General features: G+C 43.5%; 1 protein-coding gene across 5 annotated transcripts in view; it reads right to left on the minus strand.

Moving 5' to 3' along the window:
• Nucleotides 1–16,786, minus strand: part of sulf2a (sulfatase 2a) — a 41,655-nt gene extending 24,869 nt beyond the window's left edge. Inside the window, exons 1-2 of one of the 5 annotated variants that reach the window (XM_039798583.1) lie at nt 16,650–16,786; nt 6,117–6,181 (exon numbers count right to left, since the gene is read on the minus strand). The gene's annotated coding sequence lies outside the window, so the exon portion shown is untranslated. Of the gene's footprint in view, nt 1–2,111; nt 2,271–6,075; nt 6,182–16,649 lie in introns of all 5 variants that reach the window. The other 4 variants (XM_039798586.1, XM_039798587.1, XM_039798584.1 and 1 more) reach the window with 4 other exon arrangements.
• Between the last annotated feature and the right edge of the window lie 10,480 nt (nt 16,787–27,266).

Consider the following 27,266-nt stretch of genomic DNA (forward strand, 5'->3'; position numbering starts at 1 on the left):
TAACCTCCCTACCCCTCGCTAGCTGGCTTTCTCCTGGCCCTTTTGTCGGGGGATTACTGGGGGTTTACAGACGCACACACTGATCCCTCCCTCCCCTATCAGAACCACACAGGGGGTTAAGACTGGAGTACAGAGGAGATACCTCCACACAATAATCTGAATTACAGAGGCTTTCTATGTATGGCCACTTATATTCCCCCCCGTTTGCTCTACTCACTACAAAGCGCTATTCAGTGCTTGTGGTTTTCCCAGCAGGAATCTTGGGATATATGCCAAACCCAGAGAAGATATTCTGAATCTGTAACAACACCTAGAGAGTTCAGAGAGTGTGTTTTTTGAACTAAAGTCTTTGTCATTTGTTCAGTTTAAACACAAACATGTGTGATGGTCCTTGTAATCATCCACGGTAAATGACCAACAGAGAAAATACCCACGGCAAACAAACACGCCTCAGGTGAAACCGCAGCGATGTGTATTTGCACGCGGTCAACACACACTGCCCACATTATCCCTCCATATTGTGAGAGAGTGCAGGCTGTCTCCTCCTCTACAGGGCGGTATCCATCTCTCTCTGCCTCGTCCCCTGGACAGCTGCCCAGACAGCCCATCTGTCTGTGCTGACCTGTGTTTGGGACCATGGGGGGAGCCTAAGTGGTCCACGAAGGGGGTCTCTGGCATGTTGCCTGCCCGGTAATGACAGTTAAGCTGCCAACGGCTTGCCTAACAGCTCTGGAGGTCTCTCTGCGGTGCTACAGTATTGATATTGTATCGGGTTGCAAAGGGCTTGGCAGCCTTTTAATGAGAGCTCAGATTGATCAAGTGGTAGTGGCTCTCCCTTTACTGTGGATGCTGCTCACTGGCTGTCCCTGCAGGCCTGACCCCTCTGATCTCTATCACTGACTGAGGATGGAGACAAACACACTCATGCCCACATTACATAGTCACACACACAAACACACACACATGCTGGCAAGTGTATACTTATGTACAACTGTAGAAATGCTAGGAATAGATAGACAGGAATGTTGTTTAGTTAGTGGTTACAATTAGTAACTGAAATAGTCACGGGTAGGGCTGGATATCGTTCAAAGAATTTCGATAGCGGTTCCTGAACGATACTTTTTTAGATACCAATTTTATAAAATCCATTTAAAAAGGAAAGAAATTACAACTATACACATTACGGCACAAATCTTTTTATTTATTTTTTCAGCTCCTAATACATGAGCCCTATCTCTGTGCTAACGTAGAGTTTTTCCTGCGTGTCTCTACGACATTAGACAGCCAATCACCATCATGATTAGATCTTGGTAGAAGCATGCTGTGTGTTTATTGGCTCACTGACACTGATGACATTTGCTCCTTAGGTATTGAAATTTGGTGTTGAATGACGAGGCATTTTTTGATACTCGATAGTAAGGAGGCATTTCGGTGCCTAAAAAGTATCAAATTCGGTACCCAGCCCTAGTTACGGGAAAAAGTACTTGCTTTTATCACAAACATACTCCGCCTTAGAGCATCATAAAGGTTCAGGTGGCAGTGGCGATGGAGTCTGTTTGCAACAGATGAAACAAAATGTAACTGTTAAGGGACTCAATCGGTCGCCAAAGTCATCAAGTTTAAAATACTACTGGCAGTTAACTTTACTAGAATATAATTGAAACTTGAAATCGACTTCTAAAGTAAAAAATCTTTTCAGTTTTAGTCTGCATGTCGTCATAAAAAGAGCAAGTTGCTGCAGTCTCAATTATTTTTCGCCCAAACAGAATACTTTATCTGCACTTCCACAGAAAACAACACTTCAAACTTTAAAGAAAAATCAAGACAATATTCTGACATTTAGTCCAACGCCTGGCATATACACACTGAACACAGGAGAGAGAAAGCAAAATCTATTGTCTTTATGCTGAAGTTGTATAGGGTCACTAATTAGACAACATAGGTAAGCAAATAAACAGAGAGTCAGATTGAGAAAGGAGAAAAAGATATTTAAACAACCTGCCTGTCATCCTCTATAATGGAACTTCACCTTTCTGTCCCTCCTCCTCCTCCTCCTCCTCCTCCTCCTCCTCCTCCTCCTCCTCCTCCTCCTCCTCCTCCTCCCTCTTTACCTGCCTCCACAGGCTCATGTCAAGGTCACAGCAGTGGTCTCTGGGACTTGACTTTCTCATATTAGACCTCCATTAGGCTTCTGTCAGATGGGCAGCCAGCTGTCGGCCCCCTGTGGTTGTGATCATGACCCCCACTCAGCCTCTGGACCCCCCTGGGATCTACAGCAGGGAAGTAACAGGATGGAGGTAGAAATGAAACCCTGCTTAGTACTCAGGAGAGAGGACATTGTGATTACTTTTCAGCGGCCTTTACTCCTAAAGCAACCGAGAGACCATTCCACGACTGTGCAGCCGATCGGTCACACTGAAATGTGAAAAAAAAAAAAAAAAAAAAAAAAAAGAAAAGAATTGGGGTTGGGGAAAAAAAAAAAAAATTGAAAATAAGCCCTTTAAAAAAAAAATAAAAACACCCCCCCAAGGGCGAGGTGCTGGCCCTCTTCTTCGCCTTCTTTCTCAGTTTTCTTACTCTCTCTTTTATTAAACATGAATTAGCAGCGCCTTGATCAAGTTCATCACCCCTTGTGTTGTAATTAGTGCTGTGTCAGAGCGTGGCCCCATTTCACTAATAGAGTAATTACTGCACGAACGGCCAGCTCTCTGACCTCCATCACCCCACCCCCACACACCTTCAAACCTTTCTATCAGCTCAGATGGAACATTAGGCATCAGACAGGACAAGAGATATAGCCAGCTTTTCAACTGGAGGGGGATATAATAACCTTTTACTGTGGATCACACTGAATGAAAAGGTCAATTACATTCATGAGAGAAGCGTTGTGGATGAATGTTTGCATTTAATGAGCATTGTATAGCACCAAGATTGCTGATGAACTCCTCTACATGTGAAGTAGAAAAGCAGTAGTAAAGGGGAGTACAGCCAATTCAAGACACACATAAAATAGCCAGTAAATTCATAGGGTAAGCAGACAAGAGAGGGAGAGCGATATACTGCCTTGGCCTATGGAGTAGAGAGTGACAATCTTTTACTGCTGTAGAGATTCAATTACTTATCCCTACATTGCAGTTAAGGGAGGGTAAGACACTACAGGCAAATGATATGGGGCTTCAATCAGAAGAAGATATCTTTACCAGATGCATTTTTACAGGGTGGGCGGCAATCCTGTGTTTGGTAAGCTCCTTGTACAACACAGCTGTGATTAAAAGCTATTAGAACAATTATCTTAAAGGCAGGAGAGCTGGGGATCGGAAGAGAAGAAGAAGGCTTTTTGTGGAATTCAGATGAAACCTCCTTTCAGCACCATCGCCCCTGATAGCTTAAGTTAGCTGAGTGGTTAACATGCACGCATGCACGCACGCACGCACGCACGCGCACACACACACACAACACACACACACACACACACACACACACTTCATAGCCAGCCACGTCCTTGCAAATAGAGAAATGACTTTCCAGCCAACTGATGGGAGCAAAGGAATGAGCTGCTTCTGTGTTGTTACTATAAAGCTTGACCAAAGTGCAGAGTGGCCTCTCTGTGTGTGGTGCCGCAGGTTGGCACCCTCACAGGGGGCTTTATTGGGGTGCAGTCCTGAGCGTCAGGCAGCATGCCCGATGTTGACAAAGCCTGGTATCGCCTGCTGTCAGCCCATTCTATGTGCACCCGGTGGAAAGAATCAATTAGGCCGAGCTCACAACAGAGCACTTTAATATTTGACTTTTAATCAGTGGGCAGAAGTCAGGCTGGGGCATGAAAGCAAGCTGGCAGTTCCCGTCTTGCTGGTGTGGAAAATGAGGGTCAGGAAAATGCTCCCGGAGCCCTGCAATGTGTATCATATACCCCAGAGAGGATGTGAGAAATCAGTCAGAGGATAAATTGCCACCAACAACATACAGATCTTCCAAAGTGTTTGGGAAAAATATCCCTTTGTCACTTAAAAGCTATCAAAAGCCCCTTATGCAACCAGCTGCAAGGAATGGAGAAGAAATATCACATAACGCTCTTCGTAAACAACCAGAGCTCTGTGGAAGGGACAGTGGTTTAAGAGAAGAAAACGACATTGATGAGGTCTTCACTCGGCAGATGAACTGCTCCTTTGAAGAGTTTCTCTTGAAGACTTTTGGTTTTTATCCTGCACTGCCGAAGGCTACCTCTGCCAGCAAGAAGAGGAGGAAGAAAGAAAGAGGTGAATACTGGCCTCACGCTGAGGTTTTGAAGTGGAGATCAGTCCTCAAACAGAACAGCTTACCAAAGACATGTCATTCACCTGTCTGCTCTTGCTAGTTTCACAGAGACAAGAAGGAAAATCAAAGTTCAGCTCCCTCAATTGCTCTGTGAAGAAAAGTTATGTGGCCAGGCATGTCTTTTTTTTCACCAACAAAAAACTGAAACAATCGCGATTATATTAGGAGCTGTTTGTAGTGAGTCGTTTGTTAATCAAAAGGGAGAGCTGCTTACAGTCATGCATACCGATGTTTTTGCAAGTGATAATGAGTCAGCTGTGCACAGCTGTGTACATAATTTGCCCACATGTGCTGAGAACTACTTCATCTGCTGCTATCCAACTGTTCACACAGGATGATTCTGATCGCAGCAGCAACATAAGCATGTTACTGGTAAACAGCCAACAGGACAGTGGTAAGTGGGAATGTGTCCAGATCATGCAGATTTATTGGCTCTTTAAAACACTGTTGGCACAATGTGTTTAACCCCAGTGCCTCTAACTACTGATTTAAAGCATAAAACATGGCCTCATCATTTCTTATTTAGTGGAGACATGAAGCTAGACCAAAGCCACACAGGGTGAAGGCGATTTTTCAGCTACTGATTTAATAATTCTGAGCTTTGCAGCTTGCTCATTAATTCTTATGACAATTTCCCTCAGCCTCACCTGACCCCCGCTTTCTGCATCTATCACTTCACTCTCTTTTCTCTTCTCTTCATCATCACCATTTGGACTGGCGGCCAAGCAGGGGGATTCTGCTGTGGCCACAACACAACCGCGACACCCACAGCTCTCTTTGATCATCAAATCCAAATCAGTGATGGCCAACAACCATCCTCTTGGGGCCGTTTTACAGTCGCCGTAGCCGAGGTGGCGCGCGCCAATGTGACGTCAAAATGACGTAGATCTCGCTGGCGTGCCAGGATTTTGAGTGCGCGACCACATTTTTTTCAGCGGCGCACGACAAAGCGGAAACAGGAAGCATGAACGAGCTTGAGGGCAACCGAATGCCAGGACTCACATAGTGACTGCAAGTCTCTCTCGTAAACTTACTGGGTTAAGATGAGTTCTTTTACGGCGAATGAAAGGCTCGATCCGACAAAGTAGGTCATCGAATCAAATCGAAGCATTGACGTCAATGCTGCTGCCAGTTCTGCCGTTGTTGACCTTTTTCTTCTTCTTCTAGTCCGTAGAAATAGCAAAGTCGGTAGCCTTTCCTCATTAGCGCCACCTCTGTTCAGGAGGAGACTGCAACTAGTGTTGCGACCACCACGCACAAGTATAAACAGTTACTGCGCTCCCATGACGTCACACTGACGCTCGACAGGTCGGCTGCGGCGAGTATACCCCACGTTTTATTCATGCAGAATGAAATGCTAATCACTGACAAGTGGATCAAATGAGGTGAGTGTGAGTCGCCTCTGGAGGTGACAAATCTATCCCCCACAGTAAATAAAACATTGACGTTAACTGTAGCCCGATGTGTTTGTTTCCAATGAGGTCTGTAGAATCCATGGGAACAGGAACAATAATGTATGTGATACCCAGATAGGTGGAAATATAGATACTGTAAATAGATGGATACAGTAGATAGGCAGACTGCACTGGAGACAGTGAACCTTGCACAGTTGGGCACTGTGTTCACATGCAAAAGAAAATAAATACAGAAACCTACAGTAGCTGTGGCAACATAAAAAACCTACATCCACACATGCAAGTCAACTCTATATGTGCTATATGTGTGTGAGAGGGTGAAATGAGAGGGCAGAAGGAGATTTACCTTTCACACTGTTTTCACAGGTAAGAGCTGAACAGCCTTACCTTCCTTTCTAAACTAGCTGTCTGGTTCTCCTCTCCCACAGAAATCAGCCTCTGACTGCCAAGTTCTGTAAGCAAACACAAAGTCCAGAGTGGATGAATACTTGAAACATATGCAACTCAAACAGACTATGCTCTTCTGTCTTTTTTTCTTTTCTTTTTTTTTTTTTAATAAATTGTGTATGCATTCTGGTTCACCCCTGGCTGATGCTGGCCTGTATTGTCTCTGTCCTCCCTAACACCATTAGCCATTCGTAAGTCCAGATGCAACTTCCAGTCACCACTCCTCACATATACCCCGGGGATGGTGACACATCTGTTTTAGACAAAAAACACTGCGCCAATGTGGTAGGATGTGGAGATAAAGAACCACATACTTCATGTCAGTCCAGATGGTATCCGCAAAAGGTAAAATCCATATTTGACTGATGCTGTGACTCTTGAGGGAGCAGGCAATAGTTCAGGAGGTGGTTTAATTAGACCTAATTAGACCCTAGCCCAGACATTTTTATATATATATATATATATATATATATATATATATATATATATATATATATATATATATATATATATATATATATAATTACACCCTCCAGAATTTTTTTTGTGATAGTAATAATAATTGGTTTCTGTTTGTAATGCTGTAAGCACTGCTCACTTTTAGTCAGGCAGACAAGTAAATCCTTATACTGCTTTAAACCAGCTGTCCCGAGCAGCTGAGGTACAGAAAAATAGCTGTTTTCACCCAGCTATTTCCATCACATCTTTTCAAACACCATCTCCAACAGCCTCCATGTGATCTTGTAAGCTAGACCTTGTTCTGCGTCTGCCTGTGAAGACATGTTGACAGGAGTGGAGCTGTCTTATCCGTGTTCTGATTGGACAGGTGTCAGTGTGTCCGGCATGTAAACATCTGAGCCGAGCCAAGCCAGCTTTGACATGTCCATAACCACTCTGTGAAAGGCTGTCGGCCTTCATTTTGGCCGACCTGACATGTTCAGTCGCCGGCAGGGCAGTCGGGACTCACCCGGAAATGGCGAGCGGAACGAGGTGACTAGAGTCTCTCAAAATCTGACAAAAATCTTTTGAGCTGAAATGAAGACAGATTCAGCAACTGCACGGCCTATTTCTCACTTAAAATGTTTTCAGAAACATGTTTCAGTGAACTATTTTAGTAAAATATGAGATTGTATTCTGAACGGCCGCCATGACAGTCTGGCTTTGAATTTCCGGAGAAAACAAACCCATGTGACGCATTCGTCCAATCAGCTGCCGGTTTTCATTTCTTGGGCAACAATACAGATTAGCGCTGTTATAGAGATGTATTACGTCTCATCCTGTCTTTTTGGTGCGTTCTGTGGCACTTTTTGGACCAACACTGGGAGACTGATCATTTCGACTGGCTTTTCTGTCAACGGTCGGCCTTCGGCTATATGTGTAAGCAGCTTTAATCTCTCTCTACTGATGCCGCCTCAAATATGTCGTATGTAGTCTTTGGAGAAATGCTATGCACCCAACAATGTGGTGATGCACACACAAATGTTATGTGCAGCAAGGCTAAGAATACACTGGAGAACCTTATAAGCCCACATGCATCTCACTGCCAAGGCACATCTCTGACCCCAGCTGCTCTCTGCCAGCTCTGCCAGCCACTCATGGGCATCAAAGAGAGTAGGGGCTGGACACCTGTGCCTGTCTATCTGTCTGTCTGGAGCAATATAAAAGCCTAAGAACTCGGTCAAGTCTCGCTTTTCACTGTGAAGCATATTGGTAGACAGCTTAAAACATCTGAAAGCAAGGACACAACATGGAGGAGGGATTTCAGTTGTGTGCAACAATACAAACCAGGAGACACAAGATGACATCTAAATAAACTTGCAGTATTCAGCAGACACCGCAGGCTGCAAATGGCAAAAGTGATTTACTTTCCTTTTCTCTCGCTAAAATAAAGGAGTGACAGATTTAATATAAATAAGCAGAGAGGGGGAGGAAAAAAGGGAGATGATTGGAGAAGGCTGTGGGTGACAAGGCACTGTGACAAGCGTGGCAACTGAGAGAAAATGCAACACCTGGCCTTGTCCTTGATGTGAATAAGAGGATGATACATCAAAAAGTGACAGGGCAGAAAGATGGCTATTACCCAGGCGAAGAGGAAGATAAAGAGGAAGAACAGGAGAAAGTGACTATTTTTAGCAGTGGTGTAAAAATACGCCAGGGGTTCATTTAATATTCCTTTCCATAAAGTGCTCCTGTGTTAATAAATCATGTTTTATTAGTTGCAATTATCTCCTGTTCTTGGCAGTTACACCAAAACTGTAATTGGCATGTTGAAGCATTCCAGCAAGAGATGAAATGCCCACGTCAAGTAACAGCAATCAGGCGACTCCATCCTCTTCTGACTGAGACAAGATGGAATGAGCCGTCTGTCTGTTGATCATGATCAAGTTTGACCGAGAGGGTAAATGAACGGAGCCCAAGGTTGTGTTTACTTTGATTGGCTGCATTCTCCCTTTTAGGGCAGGAGGCTGATTGATTTCAGTAGGCTGGAACCCCGGCTCTGCCCCTATTGATCCCTCATCCCTAGCCCTGTCTCTTCCGCAATTAAGAGTTCACTAAACCGGCGCTATGGACCACTCCTAATGAATGCCACCTTCCTGCCAACAACTCCATGTTGGATTCACTACGCTGTCTGTCTCTGGTGCTTTCTCACTTCATTTCTCACTTTCGTCTACTACATCTCCACTCCGGTCGTAGTTAATGCTCAGTCACATCTGAACAATAATGGTGGAATTGATCTGGATTTTTCATATAACATTAGCAAAGGAATCCCACAGTTCATTAAACATAAGCTCGCGGTAGACAGTCCAAATCTCTGTAGATCAATGAGAATCAACGGCTTCACCAGCGGCCAGATTTGAGGGATTAGAACCAATTGAGCTACTTTGAATATAGAAATCTGGGATGTGTCTGGGTGTCAGGCGAGGAAGATCAAAAGATTCATTAGATTAGAATTAGATCAAACACAGTCAAAAGTTGTGAGGACAGAGAGAGGAGGAGTGTGTGAGAGTGGTCGATGTGAGAGAAACAGAAATCCAGACGTAGGAGCCAAAAAGCTGTCTGACTCAGAATCAATTTAATTGCCAGGTACGTATACAGATGCAAGGAATCTGCCTGTGTTTCTGTCTTTCTCCAGAGCTATTGGCACATCAATCTCTTGATCCGCGCACCTTGAGGGTGCAGTCAGAAAAAAGCAGTTCAGACACAGGCCAGTTATGCCCCGATGCACCCGGCCTTAAACCCATAATCCCACTGCTTTGGTGGAGTGAGAAAATCCAATTTCAGAGATCTGTAATTCCATAAACCTTATTAGGCACAACAATAGCTGCTACACCCCGAGGGAGAGGCATGAGGGAGGGGTGAGTGTGCGGAGGGGAGTGGGTAGCTGAAGTTATGACCAGGCCAAAGGCAGCGACGGAGAGAGTGACGAACACAGAAATGGATCTCAAGGTAGAGTCAGAGAGAAGCACATCAGAGAAAGAAGAGAAGACAGAAGTGTTTTAGCATGGACGCACGTCTACTAAGTTACCACGACTATAGGTACAACATCATGAAACAGTTGACCCACTAAGATTCACAGGGTCAAATTTTCAACATGCCAGTCACTATGTACAGTCGTTGTCCTCACTGCTGCTGAATTCCTCGCCCTGTTTCACCCATGTCTAATTATTCAGTGTCGTCTTAAATTTGCCACTGCTTATTTATCAAACAATCCCTTCTTTGCATTAAAAGCCTGAACAGGGCAGACGGTTTTGGGTGATGCTTTGTATATATGAATAGAATTCCAGAACAGAAAATAATCTGTTTAATTTGGTTTGGGTTATTGTGCCCTACCATCACCACTGCATCCTGTATTCATTTAATTGTAACATCAATGGGCTGCTTAGACTGCTGTTATCTGAGTGCTCTCATTGATTGTTTCCCTAAATCCACGAGAGTGGGGTGTGTCTGTTTGTTTTGCCGTACTAATGGACACCATCTCAGCACACGCACCTCAGTGAGAGTAGAGCGAATGTGCCAAGCAGTGGAGGAGACATGGTCATAAAAGAAAGACACACAGACAGGATGAGAGATTGATCAATAAAAACACTTCAAATCCATATGTGAGGGACTCAGGTGATGGGAATGCAGGTGAAAATAATAATGGTGATAAATACATCCATGGTGATGAGACTTTGCTTTGAACTTAAAGCTATAGTGCGTAGATTCGGCACGTCCACATGGTACGAGGCTTCCGTGATCGCGCACGCGCCCCCACCCCTCCTCCACGCAGTTGCTAGTAGCTGAGGAGGACACGGAGGATTAAAAATAAACATGATAGACTCTTCAGAAGAGGTCATTATCTTCACTCGAGCTTCTGCGTGGGAAAGTCACCAGACGACACAGTCTTCTGAACATAGCCATACTGAGAAACACAGAGAGAGTTGTGTGGAGCTGATGGTCTTAATTAGCTTTGTAGCAACTCATTTGGCGATGGCTTGAATGTAACGGACGTTCATTAATATCAAAAAGTTACACACTAAAGCTTTAAGTCAGATTTTGTCTGTCTTCCAAAATCTCCCAATCACTGCTCTCAGCAACTGCAGTTAATTCTGTAATAAATTATTCACAACTGTAACAAAATTGTTGCAAAAGGCCACCGATAACCCCAGGATCTAAAAGCTGATTAAAGGAGGAGATTGGAGCACGGAGTTAATACAAAATTTAGAGATATAGCAGGGCTTTAGTGACATCTCTGCTGTTTGGTATTGCAAGTGAGAAGGGGCCTCCAGCTGCTGGATCTCCTGAGACGGATTGGGCAGTGAAGCCCGTACTCTGTGGCCGGCAGGGTATAATTACATTTCCCTGCGGGGCACCGCCGCTGTTGCAGCTCAGCCATATAGAGGGAAGAGACAGAAATCTGATTGCACTCACACAACCCAGTCGAATGGCTGTCCACCCGTGAACATTGGGCTCACACGTACACACTGAGAAACGACATACAAACACAAACAGAATCACCTATGAATGTATAAACACACAGCAATGTGCGTCTTTTTATTTGCTCCTGTCAGCTGTACACTACTCTCCGCTCTCTACACAGAGTTAAGACGAGTGTTTGAGAGGCGTCATCAAAGAGACCCTCCGTCTTTTTATCATTAGAGTTGAAAGTTTTTACACACTGATCTCCTGATCCCGCCTCATCGCAGGACCCGTTAACAGCAGCTCATACATACAGATGAACTGGGACTCAGAGGGAACACGTGAGTGCTACTTACTTTCAGGCTACGTTTAATGTGTTCTACAGGAGCTCTGTGTGTCTGAGTAATGAAACACTAGTTATGTTTCCAGGTTTTAAGCTGAAATGTATGCAAAATAGAATGTAAATTAGTGTGTGTCCATTAACTAAATGTATGTGACTATATTTCACTATAGATATCTATTTATTCAGGCAGCAATATTACACACACCGGTGACTCTGATATATTGTGACATTTAATTGCGGCTTCTCACCTTGAATGCCAGCTTGTGTTGTGTGTTTGTTTTTAAACCACAGCATGCCATTTATGTACGCCCAGAAACCCTGCTCTCTCTTTATTCTTTACTTTTTGGGTCTTTCTGGTGGAATGAAACCTCTTAAAGGTCCCATGGCATGAAAATTTCACTTTATGAGGTTTTTAAACATTAATATGAGTTCCCCCAGCCTGCCTATGGTCCCCAATTGGCTTGAAATGGCGATAGGTGTAAACCGAGCCCTGGGTATCCTGCTCTACCTTTGAGAAAATGAAAGCTCAGATGGGCCGATCTGGAATCTTGCTTGTTATGAGGTCATAACAAGCAAGGTTACCTCCCCTTTCTCTGCTTTGCCCACTTGGCCAACCCATGGGAGAGAGACATCATGGCTTTCAAACGAGAAAAGTGGCAGTTGGTCAAGGCCACACCCCCACCCTCCACCTTGCCCCCCCCCTATCTCCTCCTCAATAGCTACAGACACAGAAATGACACATCCTAAGGAAAGCTCATTGTGGGACTGGCTCTAGTGGCTGTAATTCTGCACCAAGGCTGAATTTCGGGAAAGAGACTTCAGATACAGTATTAGGGGACCACTAAGGTCTATATAAAAGAGACTTCAGATACAGTATTAGGGGACCACTAAGGCCTATATAAAAGAGACTTCAGATACAGTATTAGGGGACCACTAAGGTCTATATAAAAGAGACTTCAGATACAGTATTAGGGGACCACTAAGGCCTATATAAAAGAGACTTCAGATACAGTATTAGGGGACCACTAAGGCCTATATAAAAGAGACTTCAGATACAGTATTAGGGGACCACTAAGGTCTATATAAAAGAGACTTCAGATACAGTATTAGGGGACCACTAAGGTCTATATAAAAGAGACTTCAGGTACAGTATTAGGGGACCACTAAGGTCTATATAAAAGAGACTTCAGATACAGTATTAGGGGACCACTAAGGTCTATATAAAAGAGACTTCAGATACAGTATTAGGGGACCACTAAGGTCTATATAAAAAAGACTTCAGGTACAGTATTAGGGGACCACTAAGGCCTATATAAAAGAGACTTCAGATACAGTATTAGGGGACCACTAAGGCCTATATAAAAGAGACTTCAGATACAGTATTAGGGGACCACTAAGGTCTATATAAAAGAGACTTCAGATACAGTATTAGGGGACCACTAAGGCCTATATAAAAAAGACTTCAGGTACAGTATTAGGGGACCACTAAGGTCTATATAAAAAAGACTTCAGATACAGTATTAGGGGACCACTAAAGTCTATATAAAAGCATCCAAAGAGCACCATGTCATCGGACCTTTAACGATGTGTGGCAGAATATTACAGTTTTTTCCAACAGCATGTCACACGGTTTTTGAAACCTCGCACTCAAAGTGCAAAACTACACACCAAATCGCCAAAACCATAAACTATTTCTCAGCCTTTCACTCAGTTTTCAATTGCATAAAACACTTTTTTCAAAACACTACACACAATTCTCTACCTAAGACACAAACATCTAACAGGAAGTGACTTGCTTTCCTTTTCCAAACACAACCAATCAAAATACTACACTTATTTACCAGGGCGCACACACACACTCCTCACATTTGCAAACACATTATGCTTAACTGAACACTAACCAATCACTGCTTTAGTATAGGCCTATACAGAGGTCAAAGGTCAGATTACCTGTTTTGAACAATGGATGCCAACAATAGACAGAGAGCAATGAGGAGGAGGAGGAGGAGGAGGAGAAAGAAGGGGAGCCATCTCTGATGAGATCAGGGCCACACTTATTCATCATGTGATCAACCACGGATTGACCAATGGGAGAAGCCCATCTTGAGTAGCTTTACAGTGGCGTCCATACTTCAAACCTTCAGAATTGAGAACAGGCATGCAACTATCTAATGACTAGGCTATTAGATAGTTGCCCGCCCAGACACACAAGCAAGCACAAACACACACACACACACACGCACGCACGCACGCACGCGCACACACACACACACACACACACACACACACACACACACACACACACACACACACACACACACACACACATACACACACACACACACACACACACACATTCGTTATTCTAAAAATGATACCTTTGGTTTACATACAGTATGTTTGTACTTTTGTTTTCTTGTTTCACGCTACTGTATACAACACTGCGCTACTCTTACAAACGTAATGTTTTGCCCAATAAATATTTTCTGTTTTACTGTAACATTGCATTGTTGTTTACAGTGCACTTTTCAACCACTCTCAGCAGATTACGCTCTCTCTAGAACATTGTAAATGTAGATATTAGCCTATGAAAGACAAAAGAGCTTTAGATTTAGAACAACAGTGTGTACATGGTATATCCAAAAATTTACTATTATGAAAAAAGTGTTCATTTTTTTTTTTTTTTTTTATGGCATTTTGAATGAAGTTTTTCGTTTTGAAGGAGATGTGAGGCATTTTGCATATTATGTGTGCAGTTTTGGGAATTGTGTGTAGAGTTTTGAAAAAAGGAGACATAGTTTTGTGTGTAAGCAGTTGGAAAAAAACGGTAATGCCTTGTCAAGAGTAGACAAAGAAGCAGCTATGATAAAAAATCTGTTTTCATCAGCTTTTATTGCATCTTCTCTTTCTGAGTAAGCCGACTTTTCCACCTCAGCTAAGCATGAAAACGTCTTATCACTATTTCAACTTTTCAAAATTTAGTGGAGCAGGTGGAAGAAGCTGTAGCTCTGAGAGGGCTGAATGTAGCTAATGGGAGACATTAGCTTTAAGACCCTCTAGTCTAACCTCCCTGTGTCTAACCACAAAAGGTCAAGGCGGCGGTAAAACGAGCAGACACTGGCGCTGCCCCGGCCGCCTGCACGCCCGCAGAGCCTATCGAGCCGTGTCACCTTGGCTGCTGTCATTGATATCTGCCACCTGTCACCACGCTGGCCCTGCGGCCAGGGATGCGGCTACGTTGAAAATGGGTTTGTCGATAGCACTTCCTCCTGAGAGTGGCGATGGGGGAACATGTCCTCTGCTTTCATCAACAGCTTGAGTCAACAGCTTCGGCGTGCAGCATTAGCATACAATACATATTCATGCTGGTGTCTCCCTTCAACTGCATCGCCAGCCCTCCTGCACATTTTCCAGTCATTTTTTACAAACGGAATGTCAAGTGCCCCATTTTCGCCGGGGGTCCCACATGCCTCTTATGTATTCCCTGCACGGCCACTGCAAACAACGTCAACAGGTCTCAAGGTCGTGGGATCACACCCAGAGTAACATGTGTGTGTTTGTGTGTGTGTGTGTGTGTGTGTGTGTGTGTGTGTGTGTGTGTGTGTGTCACCTATTGTACGTTTGGGTTAATGCAGTGGAAATAAGTCACTATGATTTTGTCTGCACTTCCCATTACATTAGTGAGTGTAACCATGCAATTACAGCTTAATGTGTGTAAATATAAAACTGAACAAAATGTTATCTACATATAGGTGTGTGCATTATGTGTGTGTGTGTGTGTGTGTGTGTGTGTGTGTGTGTGTGTGTGTGCGTACATATGTGTGTTTGTGTGTGTGTGTGCGTACATATGTGTGTTTGTGTGTGTGCGCGTGTGCGTGCGTGTGAGAGCAGAGTGTGTAGCATGCGGCTGTAGTCTTAACATGCCTGGGGACAAGCTGACAGGTAGACTAAGCAGAAGCATCCTCCTCCAGTCCACTGGCATCTCAGTGGGAAAAGAGGCCAGTTGATGTGGGGGTTAGAGCTTCCATGGCAGAGTGGGTTGTGATAAATAATGAATGCTTAAAGAAATCTCTGAGTCTCTTCTTTAGTTTCCATTCATCCCTTCATCCTTGCATCCATTCATCCATCCACCCATATCGCTACAAACAGCACGGGGCATTCAGCTGTCTCTATCATAAATATTTCAGCCTCCAGGTCAGTGCTCGCACTCCCCCTCCACTCTGCTACTCTTAACCATCACCACTTGGTGATGACACAGCCTTTTGACCCATAAAGATATTGACAAAACACTGATAGTGAGTACATTTACTGGGACCAGCCTTGTAGACTAAAGCTGTGCAGGCTACTATAGGAGCAGCTGCGGCTGCAAATGTTGAAATGGCGACTCCTAAATGTATGCTGCGTGCCGGATACCTCCTCAGTTTCTACAAAAAGGTCCCCATAAGGTAAACAATCCAAAACCGGTCCTGCCTTTGAAAAAAAATTTATGTTTTAACTGTTGTAGTTGTTTTGCTCTAATTTCAACCCCCCCCACACACATTCAGCAACAGTCAGGATTATATTTGGCTGAGTAAATACCCAAGGCAATGCTGAATCAATGAATGTTCCATATTTTGAAACACCACAGACTGGGAAACAGGAAGACAAAGAGAACTCATTACAAATTGGATTCAACACCAAGACAGACCACAGACAGAACTATGAAAGCTGTCTTGACTTGTTTCATTGAGTGGATTTTCACAGATTCTGAACACAACCGTAACGTAATAATTGTAAATAATCTACCAGAGGATACTATTGTGTAGCAATGTGAACATCACCTAAACGACAGATACTTGACAAAAAGCTAATGAAGACACAGCACATGTCGACAGCATCCAGCCCAAAAAACTACCAACTTCTTCCACCAGATAAACAGCAGCTCCTGTCCACGCTACTCTGATTCAAAGCCAGATTCTCTGTAAAAAGTCCAGTTCATCTGATGAACGAGAGGTCTTATCTCTGTTACCCCGATGAGCAGCGCCGTTAGCGACTCCATGCATAAATCTCAGAGGCGAAAAAGAACGGATGAGAGCATTCAAGTGTAAACTAGGGCAAAGCTTCAGCACTGTACCCTCTAGATACGCTACTCTGGAAGCAAGTCCTGCGAAGGAACAAGTGATCCGACAATGAGGGATACACATGCTGCTCTCTGTCATCTATCACACATGATCAAACACAAATTCACACACCTGTTCTGGCCAGTCCAGTACCATCCAGTCCTGTCCACTCAGATCCGGTCTTCTGTGCTGGCAGAGTAAGGAGCTCGTCTCACCCCCACGCAGCCCGGTGCAGACAGCTCACTGTTATAGATGCACTGACAAGTGAAAGGAGGGAGGCGTGGTTTCACATGAGATAAATAAAAGAGGTAGGGAAAGAGGGAGGAGAGAGGCTCCCTAAATCTACAATTCAATTTTGCCCTCACTCCTTCTCTTTTTTTTTTCTCTCTTCTTTCAGTATATTTCTGCTGGTGTTCTATTGCTCCTTCTCTTTTTCCATCCTCTTCCCTGTGTGTTATTCCTCATTGACTCTCTTTGTTTCTATTAGTTTTAGTCCTTCTCCTGTGTTGCTTCCTGTTTCTTCTTTTTCTCCTTGTCACATTTAACTCTGCCTCTTCTTCTCTAGGCTCTCATTCATGGGGCAGTGTGTGTGTGTGTGTGTGTGTGTGTGTGTGTGTGTGTGTGTGTGTGCGCGTGTGCGTGCGTGTGCGCATGTGCGTGCGTGCATGTGCGTGTGTGTGTGTGTGTGTGTGTGTGTGTGTGTGTGTGTGTGTGTGTGTGTGTGAGAGAGACAGTGAAACAGGCCAGCTCCGGCCATCTGTTGGAGCCTGTGAGCTTCACCTATTCACAGTCTCATAAAGGCAGAGGCACACAGAGGAGTGAGAGAGAGAAAGGAATGGGAGGGAACAAGGGATCAATCTTAATACTGCAAGGGTGGGGAGGGAAAGCACAGCCTGGCACACACACCATATTTATCAGGATGGCACCCCTTTGGCTCACTGGCGTGGGCACGCCTGCTCACTGGGTCCAGGCAGCACAGGGGATTTGGCTCACGATGCAAAGGCATGCAGATAGAGGGAAATCGCTCACCCAAACACACACACATACAAACACACAAATCCACAAAACCAATTTCCTCTTTGACAAAACAAACAGGATATATCAAGACGCGTAATCCTACAAACTCAAAGAGACAAGGGGGTGGAGGACAGGGGACAATTCTGCAAACTCACACAGACACACACACAAAGCCTTCCCCAAATCTTTCCATCTCAGCAGAGCTGCATTTTCCTGCCCAGTTTAAGCCAGGTATTTCTCCTGAGTGCCGGTGTCACTTCCTATCCCTGACCAGGAGGGAGAGGTTCGGCAGAGGGTGGCGGAGGGCGGAGGCATCCATCACTGTCCGCGTCAGCTGTCCCATGATGGATGCGCCTGTTTATCCCCCTCTGCAGGTTATTTAGATGCAGTCACAGCCAGAGAGATTAGTGATGGAGAACCTCCGCACCTCCTAACCTCTCCTCCCACCCCATCTAATCAATAACACTCTTATCTATTATCTGCATTTCAAGGTATTTCTCCATGGAAATTTGAAGCAGGGAGAGAAAGAGATTAATTGTGCACCCCCCTCTCAGTGTTTTCAATTACAACGTCTGCAATGGATCATCTATCTGTCAGCTTGGCACAGTACGGTAGTTGTGTCACTGCAAAGAGATGAAACCATACTGTTTTGAGAAAATCAAACAGTATTTTTCTGCCCATGACTGTCTCAATGCAGATGCAAAACAAACGATTTAGAGCGTGGGATTGCATGGCATTTGAGGATAAAAGAAAATGATATTTCCTGCTATAACGTCAGGTGCATTCAACACTAATCCTGGTATAAAAAAAAACATTATCATTTGAAGCCAATTGGAACTATAAGCCCTTTGTAAGAATGGATCAGCCTGTTCTAATGTTATTCATAATCATCTTTACAAAATATGCTGCTAGAAAATTATTTATTTCTCCACTGTATGTATATCAGATGATGTCTGAGACTCTGGGACTGCTTACATAAAGAAGCCATCTAGCTGCTCTAACATGCTGGATTACAGACAATGCCCCAGAGACGGCCATGTTTTTCCTGTGCAGTGCTGACATGCCAACACAGAAGCCCAGTGACACCACTTTTGGACATGGTTTATTCATGCTCATACTCTGTCTCTCTCGCTCACTCTCACGCACATTTAAGCTGCGTCACACCATATCTCTAATTGAGTTTTACGTCAACAGATGTATTCTCCCTCAAACCAGTATATATAAACAGGGTAAAGTCTCCGTATGTAAACTAGACTGATTTATTTCAACCCCGCTGGCTTTTGCGGAATTCCCACAGAGGGTCAGGAAGGAAAAACAGAAATGGAAAGCCAAAGAACAAAAAGAATACAAATGTCTGCATGAAGACAGAGAGAAACATGTGCACTTTAAAAGGACAGAAAGAGTCCAGACCTTAGGGAACACATTTTTTGCTTTTCTGCGTCATTAGACACAAAGTGGGTAAGGCCTTGTGCATGATAGTGCCGAGGCAGGTGTATAAATAAGAATGATTGATTTCCATTCTGATAGAAGAAAGACAGCCTTGCTCTATCCTGCTGAGATCTTGTCCTTGGCTGGGAGTGTGCTTTCACAAATGAATTTGTTCCTTTTCTGCACTGTGTGTGCCAGGCTGATAAAAATATCCCCTGTCAGCTGGTTGCATGATGAGGGGAGGACTCCAGTGCAAATGAGGCAGACCCCCTTACTATCTTCTCCTCCTCACCAACTCTATCTATCTCTGAGAGCACTCCTCCTATTATTCTCTTGGTTTGGATAGTTCAAGGCTGACAATCCCTCAACCACCACCATGCACACACATCCCCTACACCTTGCCCTCCATCCATTCTGTGATTTTCTGTGTGAGTGTGTGTGTGTGTGTGTGTGTGCAAGTGGGTCCTGTGCAGAGACAGCTCTACATCACCATGACTACATCACAAAGAGAAACAGAGACAGAGAGAAAAACGGAAAGTGAGAGCCCAGGAGCTGACAATGTGGGGACTCAAGGACACCGGATTGACACAACTGAGGATGAGAGAGCAGTCCTGGCACCATGAAACTATTCTCCTGAAAGTAGCACAGTGGCTGCTGCAGGTAGAAGTAGTAAAAGGGCCATCTAACCTCTGAGCATGTGGCTTCAGAGGCAGACAGTCACATTATAACTACCCCATCATCCTGCTCACTTTGTATAGACTCAAACATACTACAAGCATGTCTCCAGTGTGTGTTAAAATACAATGACCAGACACAAGCTACACACACAAACACAGAACATTAAACATACGTCCAGAGGACAGCTTTCTTGGCTGACTACAAATGCTGTTTCTGTGTTGCGGAAGGTCGTCAACAAGGCATGGATTAGCTGAATACCCTGACATCATTACATCCTGGCAATGATGCACACCACACTTTGTCCTGTCATGTCTACTGTATTCTCCTCTTGTTTATTTCATCCCTCCTGTCACCGTCACATCACACACTCCCATTGAAAATATAAATAGTTGATAAGTCAGATATGAGCGACCATCATTTTCCAGCGGTTGGTTATTATCCTCAAGTGATGTTATAATTCATTCATGAGTGTCCCACAACTCTGAATGGTACAATTAAAAAGAATAGAGGCTTCAGCAAAGTTTCCTGCATTGCAGATTTAAGATTTAATTGCTAAGCTTTTCATAGATATTTTTCAGAATGAACAAAGTCTAAATAAGTCTCTGACTAAAAGCTTTGCAATGAAATATGAAATCTCCAAAAGAGAAACTGTTTTTTCCTTCCTATATATATATATATATATATATATATATATATATATATATATAACTGGGACACCATATTATTGGGATGCCGTTTATATATATACTTACTTTACTGTGCTTTGAGTATGTTGTGTCAAACTGAATTATACTTAACACAATGCAATGCACAATGAATGAACTAGAGACCATCTTGTGATGTGCATCACATCACACCAGTAGCAACGCCAAATCGGGCCAGGGGCCTAAAGTGGGGGGCCCCAATGGCCCCTTCCCACCACCCTACTTCCAGCGCCCTTGCGTGGACCACACCCATCTTCAAACTCGGCCTTCATTTTGATCTCAACCACATGTGTAAAGTTTCATGACTGCATCTTGCCAGTTGTAGCGCTATTACATTGACAAAATCGTAGCGTTATTACTTTGACAAAATCTGTCTGCAGATGGACATATAAACACCTGGCAAAGTACTCAAAACCCGCTTCTTTGGTAGTTCCCGCTATAGTATGTGTCTCCAGGACCACAATGTACCATGATGACACACACACACAACGCACGCATACGCACACACACACACACACACACACACACACACACACACACACACACACACACACACACACACACACACACACACACACACACACACACACACACACACACACACACACACACAAACAATACCACCATTGCTGTCATGGCTTTAAAGAGCTGCTAACAGCTGGGGTGAAGTGATTAAAGTGATAACCTTAATAAAAATGTGATAGAGATTTTGGATGTCATAGCAAAATAAGCACCGGTGCTACTAATAGCATCAATGATGGCTCCACTTCATTGAGGTGTGTAGCTACTGTATATCGTGAGCCTAATGTCAGGGCCATGGCACTGAAACACCTGAATGGAGCACAATGATTAGTAATGTTATTAGTTACTCCTGTGTTTGACAAGTCAACATATCTTTGGAAAAACAACCTTTTCAGCTGAAAAGTTCCAAGTTTTCATTTTTTAAAGTTTGTTCCCAAACTGTAGCTTTGTTGAGATCCCACATGGCTTGTTTAATTCCTTAGTAGTACAAAACAGTAAACTACATTGGTTTCTTGTCTACTATATCTGCCAAAACAGTGTGCTGTCAACATTAGTACATGGTGTATTCGCACATAGTAGTTAGAATTGGGACACCCTGTCTCACTAAAGGAGCCCATGTTGTTAGATGATCAGCCAGCAGGGGGAGGTGTACTCAGGCCTTGAAGGAATATATCTTCCACCGTGCATCAGGGGTGTAAAGAAATGCATCACTTTGAGGTGGCAAACACAACTGCTCTGATTAGATTAGGGTTGGGTAATATCAGATTAAAATATCATTGTTTTCATTGAAATAGTAATGCTGAAAACTGTCTGCTACCTTTCTGGTTTTCGTTTCTATTGTCTCATGTTCTTGCACATACTGAGCTGTTGTCTTTTGGAGCCAGAGTTTTGCCTTGGGAACAAACATTTGAAATAGTGCTATGTTGTAAGAAAGAAATTAAACCAAATTGAAAAACTGTTGGATTAGATCTAATATAGTGCAGCCATGTATCTGTTTCTCTATGTTTTGAAAGAGAACACAAATTAAAGTATCTTCTACAGATGGTCGACTTAACTTTTAAAGTTCATTCCACTTGATATGCCTGATCATTAATTCACAGTAAAGGAAGTTGTGGTATGTATAAAAAAAAAGAAGAAAAAAAAGATCAGGACAGATTGGATCCGACACACACACACACACACACACACACACATACACACTCTTCGTTCTCATCTGTGTCTATGTGAAGCAAGCATTGCAGAGGATGGGGAACCGTTAACAGACCGTGGGATCCACAGATCAAAGAGCGGCCCCCCCGTAGAGGTCTGCGGTCCCGAGGAACACAAACCTCTATGGGCAAACACCAGCATCGCATATCCAGCTAATTAACTAAAACCCCTTTGACGACGTGTTATTTGCATTCCTAATGTACAGCACTCCGTGTAATATTTGCCACACATTCAATGAGAAGCACTTGTGGGTTTGTCTAACAAGGCACCCCAGTGTTTTTAGCAAAAATACATTTGTAATCACTTTCAAACATTGTGAGGGCGGCTACACGGAGGAGTTGTATAACTCTGAAACAGGAGTGAATTTTACAATATAAGGAAATTAAATTAAATGTTTGTACCATAGACTGCATAAAACAGGTTTGCACACAACTATGCATGCACACAGTCACACAGGACCCTCACTGAAAAGACGCACCACAAGTTCCAAGTGCCCTCGAATGCTGCCTTCCAATCTCAGCACTTACTGGAGTGAGAGAACGGTCTGAATTATAAATCAAGGGGCTTTAAACGGCTATGTAGATTAGCAAGCAGCCGTGTTTGGTGTCCTCAATAATTAATGACTTGTTTGTACCAGAGTGGACCTCTCTTCTTTTTTTGTGTGGCACTGTCTGAAAACAAACACTCACTGGCATGCAATCAGGAGTTGTCAGGGTGTGGGGAGGGCTCCTGAAGAGCCCGGTGTAGGGACTGACATCAGAATGAAAGGTCACTGCTGCAGGGGGCATTCTCAAGTGGTGCGAGTATATTTATATTTGTACCTGTGACGGACGACCAGAAAGAAAGATTACAAAAAACTGTGAGGATTTTGTGTGTATGAGTTAAAGGAGAACTCCGGGCAATTTTTACTTTAATCTTGATCGCTATAAATATGTGAGTAGTCGATAGCAAAAAAACAAACTAAATATACTAAAGAGTGCCTTTGTGCCTCTTAACAGACACAAAATGCAATTAAAATGTCTGTGCAACATGAACAGGGCTCTTACGTGACAACAAGATGCGTTTTCAACTCAGACATCCTGCCGCTAGCTCGCCCTGCTACAATAGATGAGCTACAAATACACACGGAACTGCCGCGTGATCATTATTGCAGAAGCCTGGCTGAACACAGACTCTCGGACGGCAGCTAGCAGCTAGCAGGGAGAGCTATCAGCAGGATGTCTGAGTTGAAAACGCATCTTGTTGTCATGTAAGAGCCATGTTTGCACAGACATTTTAATTGTATTTTGTGTCTGTTAAGGCACTGACACACTAACCCGATAATCGGTCGTTGGACAGTCTGGCGAGGTCAGTGACTCCAGTCTGTTCAGTGTGTTCCGTGCCATTGTCTGTCTGTAGGCCTGTCGGCCTTTATTTTGGCCGACCTGACATGTTCAGTCGGAGACAGGGCAGTCGGGACTCACCCGGAAATGACGAGCGGAATGAGCGAGACTAGAGTCTCTCAAAATCTGCCGAAAATCTTTTAAACTGACCTTTGTTGATCTGAAATGAAGACAGATTCAGCAACTGCACGGCCTATTTCTCGCTTAAAATGTTTTCAGAAACACGTTTCAGTGAACTATTTTAGTCCAATATGAGATCGTATTCTGAACGAGCCGCCATGACAGTCTGGCTTTGAATTTCCGGAGAAAACAAACCCATGTAACGAGTTCGTCCAATCAGCTGCCGGGTTTCATTTTTTGGGCAACAATACAGATTAGCGCCGCTAGACGTATTACGTCTCGTCTCTTCGGTGTGTTCCGAAGCACTTTTTGGACCAACTCGGGGAGACTGATCAGTCCGAATGGCTTTTCTGCCGACGGTTGGTGTGTAACTGCCTTTGAGAGGCACAAAGGCTCTCTTTAGTTAGCTGCAGCAACTCCAGTTAGCTAGGACCGATTCTGCATTAACGTAAAAACTTAAAAATTGCCCGGAGTTCTCCTTTAAGGTTCGTGGTTTAAGATTAGGATTAGATTTGGGTCAGGTAATAGAGATGGGTATGGTTTGACACTACTGTACGTGTGTGAGAATACTGGTAATTGAGTTTCGGCACTCTGGCAGCATATGGATCACTCTTTAAGTAAAACCAGCCAGCTACAGCAGAATGACACCTGTACAGCAGACTGTCTCTACACAGCAGACTATGTTGTCTCTCCATCGTGTCCTAAAAAATGTAAAAACAGACCTCCTCTCCTTATCGCAGCCCTCTGGCCATCTCTCCATGGCTGCCCTGAAACAGCCATGTAAGCAGACTAAAGACAAGTGGGAGGGTACAATAGCATCTCCCTCTCCCCTGTGAGGAGCAAAATGATGAATTGTGTAAAATCTGGCACCTTGTATTAAAAAAGGCAGAGATTAAGCCAGCAACGCAAAAGGCAGAAAAGAGCTGATGCAGACAGAGTAGAGGAGAGCCCATTAGAAAAACGCTCATGTCTGTCTTTCTTTCCAGCTGGGTGACACCTTGCCCTTTAACGAGCTGTCTTAAGTCGAACAGGAGAAATACCAACACAATAAATTATCAGGCTCATCGCTTCGTGTTTGCCTTCACTCAGATACGGCTGAGTAATCTTTCTATCTGGCCTCGCACCATCCAGAATGAGATTCTGTCAAATCACATTTTACAATACTTAGGTCCATTTGCATAACTGCGTTCAATGTTTCCAGTCGAACTGGTGACATGTTTTTCTGCAGTTAATTAGATTTTGGAATTACTTGTCTGAAAAAGAAAAAAAACAAGATGATTTATTCTCTACTTGGTCTTCTATTCCCATTTGGAAGTGACAAGATTAAATAGTGTATAAGGGTAATTGCATGGCAGTGCTGGAATTAGAGCTGGAGAGAGAAGGTATTTTTGCAGTTAAGGAGCTAATACTCTATTCCAATTTCAGTCTGTTTAGCATGCAGGCTCTGAACTGTTCCCTCTGACATGGCAAACCTCATTAAGATAGAGCAAACTAATTCACTTGAGGATGAAAGCTAATTCTTCATATCTTTTTTTTTTCTTCTTCTTTGAGATATAGAGACAAACCAAAATTGGGTCTTCAGGGTATACACACTTGAAGGTAGAGCTCTTTCCCAGCTCTTATCATAACTGTAGATTAAAGAGAAGAAGGGAGATGACGTTACCTTAAGATACATTTGAACTGGTGCTGCCAAAAATAGAGGCTGAGCCTTTGTACTGCAAGTCTACTCTGGACAAAACTGTCAAGAGCATGGACATCTGAGCTGTATGGGATCATTCCACTCATGTGTCTATTCCTGCTGATAAAGCACAGCTAACCTTTTATGAAGCAGAGGAAGAGGAGAGGGCAGAGGGGCAGAGAGGAAAGGAAAGGGAGGAGGAAAGAAGGAGAGAGGGAGAGGAAAGAAAGGAAAGGCCGATGCTGGGCTTGCAATGGGCAGACATCCATTAACCAAGCACTCAGCATGGGATATGGCATTTACAGAGAACAGCCAAATGCCATGGCAATTAATCAGGGCCTTGAATGCCAGCTGTATCAATACCTTGTACACGGTCATGAGTGCACACAGAAAGAAACACACACACACACACACACACACACACACACACACACACACACACACACACACACACACACACACACACACACACACACACACACACACACTATGTGGATAGAGCACTGTGGCTTGTCTCTTCCGTTAATATAATTTCTATGTCTCAAACTAGGCCGCACACAGAGAAATGGAATGAATACATCACTTACACAATCACAGACTGAGGCCTGGGAGATGGCACACATTTTACTCTGCAGGGAGTTGCAAATTGCTTTAGAATAACCAAGGTGTAATTGACGAGAAAATAATGCTCTGTCACTTTGCCAGTGCGGCTGTCATTAACACATTTTTCATTTTGTACATGCTCCAAGGCATTATTGTTTTGTTGGCCCCGATCCCTCCCCGGTGCAGTGAATATCTTATAAAATGGTTGTGAGCAGAATGTTGTTAGCTACACAACGCTCCCCGAGGGGAACAAAACACAAGAACAATTGGCTCATTAGAGGCAGAAACACTACAAACCACAATATGGCTGAAACACACTCAGAGGAGAGGCAAAGTCAGCAAGTGAAGAGCACATATGGATAGATAGGAGGGACTGGGGGGGGAGACAAAGGCACACAAACAGAGGAGAAGCAAATTTGTGTTCAAGCTCAGTGTGAGAAGTCTACTGCAGAGATGAATTCATGAAGAGGCTGAAGAGCGATGTGTTACACATAATTGGATTATAGCTACTTTACTACCTGCAACAACACTGTATGCCTATAAAGTGGTGGAATGTACAGTAACAACATCCACTTAAGTACTGTAGATAGGTGCAAATTTTAGGTACTTGTACTTAAGTATTTAAATTTTATGCAACTTTATATTCTACTCTACTGCATCTCAGACAAATATTGCACTTTTTACTCAAATTTTACAATTATTTAGTTAACTTTTTGGATTACAATTTTCCATACCCGTTTTGTCCAGTAAAACCATGTATCTCCCAGTGTGTTGATTTTGAATGTTTGTGATAAACTAGCCTGGATCAACGGAAGTACATTTCCAGGATAAAGCCTGATGCACCGGATGTCCCTCGCATTTCGCTCTCTGTGTGTTGCCGTTCTCAAAGTCCCTTCACAACAACAAACTTTGAGAAAACAGAAAAAAATGGAGGAGCTGTTAGAGAACAATAGCTCCAGAAAGATCTTGGCAAATTAAAAGTTATGTTTTAAATATTAAGGAAAAACTTAGTGGGACCTTAAGTTGTGTTCAGTTACTCACACTTTTGTGGCACTGGTACTTCAATGAGTGGTTTTAGCTTGTGCAGCCTTATACTTCTACTCTTTTTAAGCCAGGTTACCTGACATTTGTAGTTACAGGTCAGTTTGCAAATAAAGACTTTATAGATTTAACAGTACAGTAGCTTGAACCAGCTATAACATTAAACTGCTTCTTAGATCTGAATGGGTCATTACTCAGGATGAATACTTTAACATCTTACTGCTAATACACCAGTACTCCGTCCTCCCGTATTAGTATTTTCCCGTAAATCTCCCGTATTTTAACCTGCGTTATTAAAAAATAATAATACCCCGGGCCCGAGCGGAGTAAAAAAAAAAAAATTCCCAATCTGAGCTCTGTCACTAGC

The sequence above is a fragment of the Perca fluviatilis genome, chromosome 4, assembly GCF_010015445.1.
Source record: "Perca fluviatilis chromosome 4, GENO_Pfluv_1.0, whole genome shotgun sequence".
NCBI lineage: Eukaryota > Metazoa > Chordata > Actinopteri > Perciformes > Percidae > Perca > Perca fluviatilis.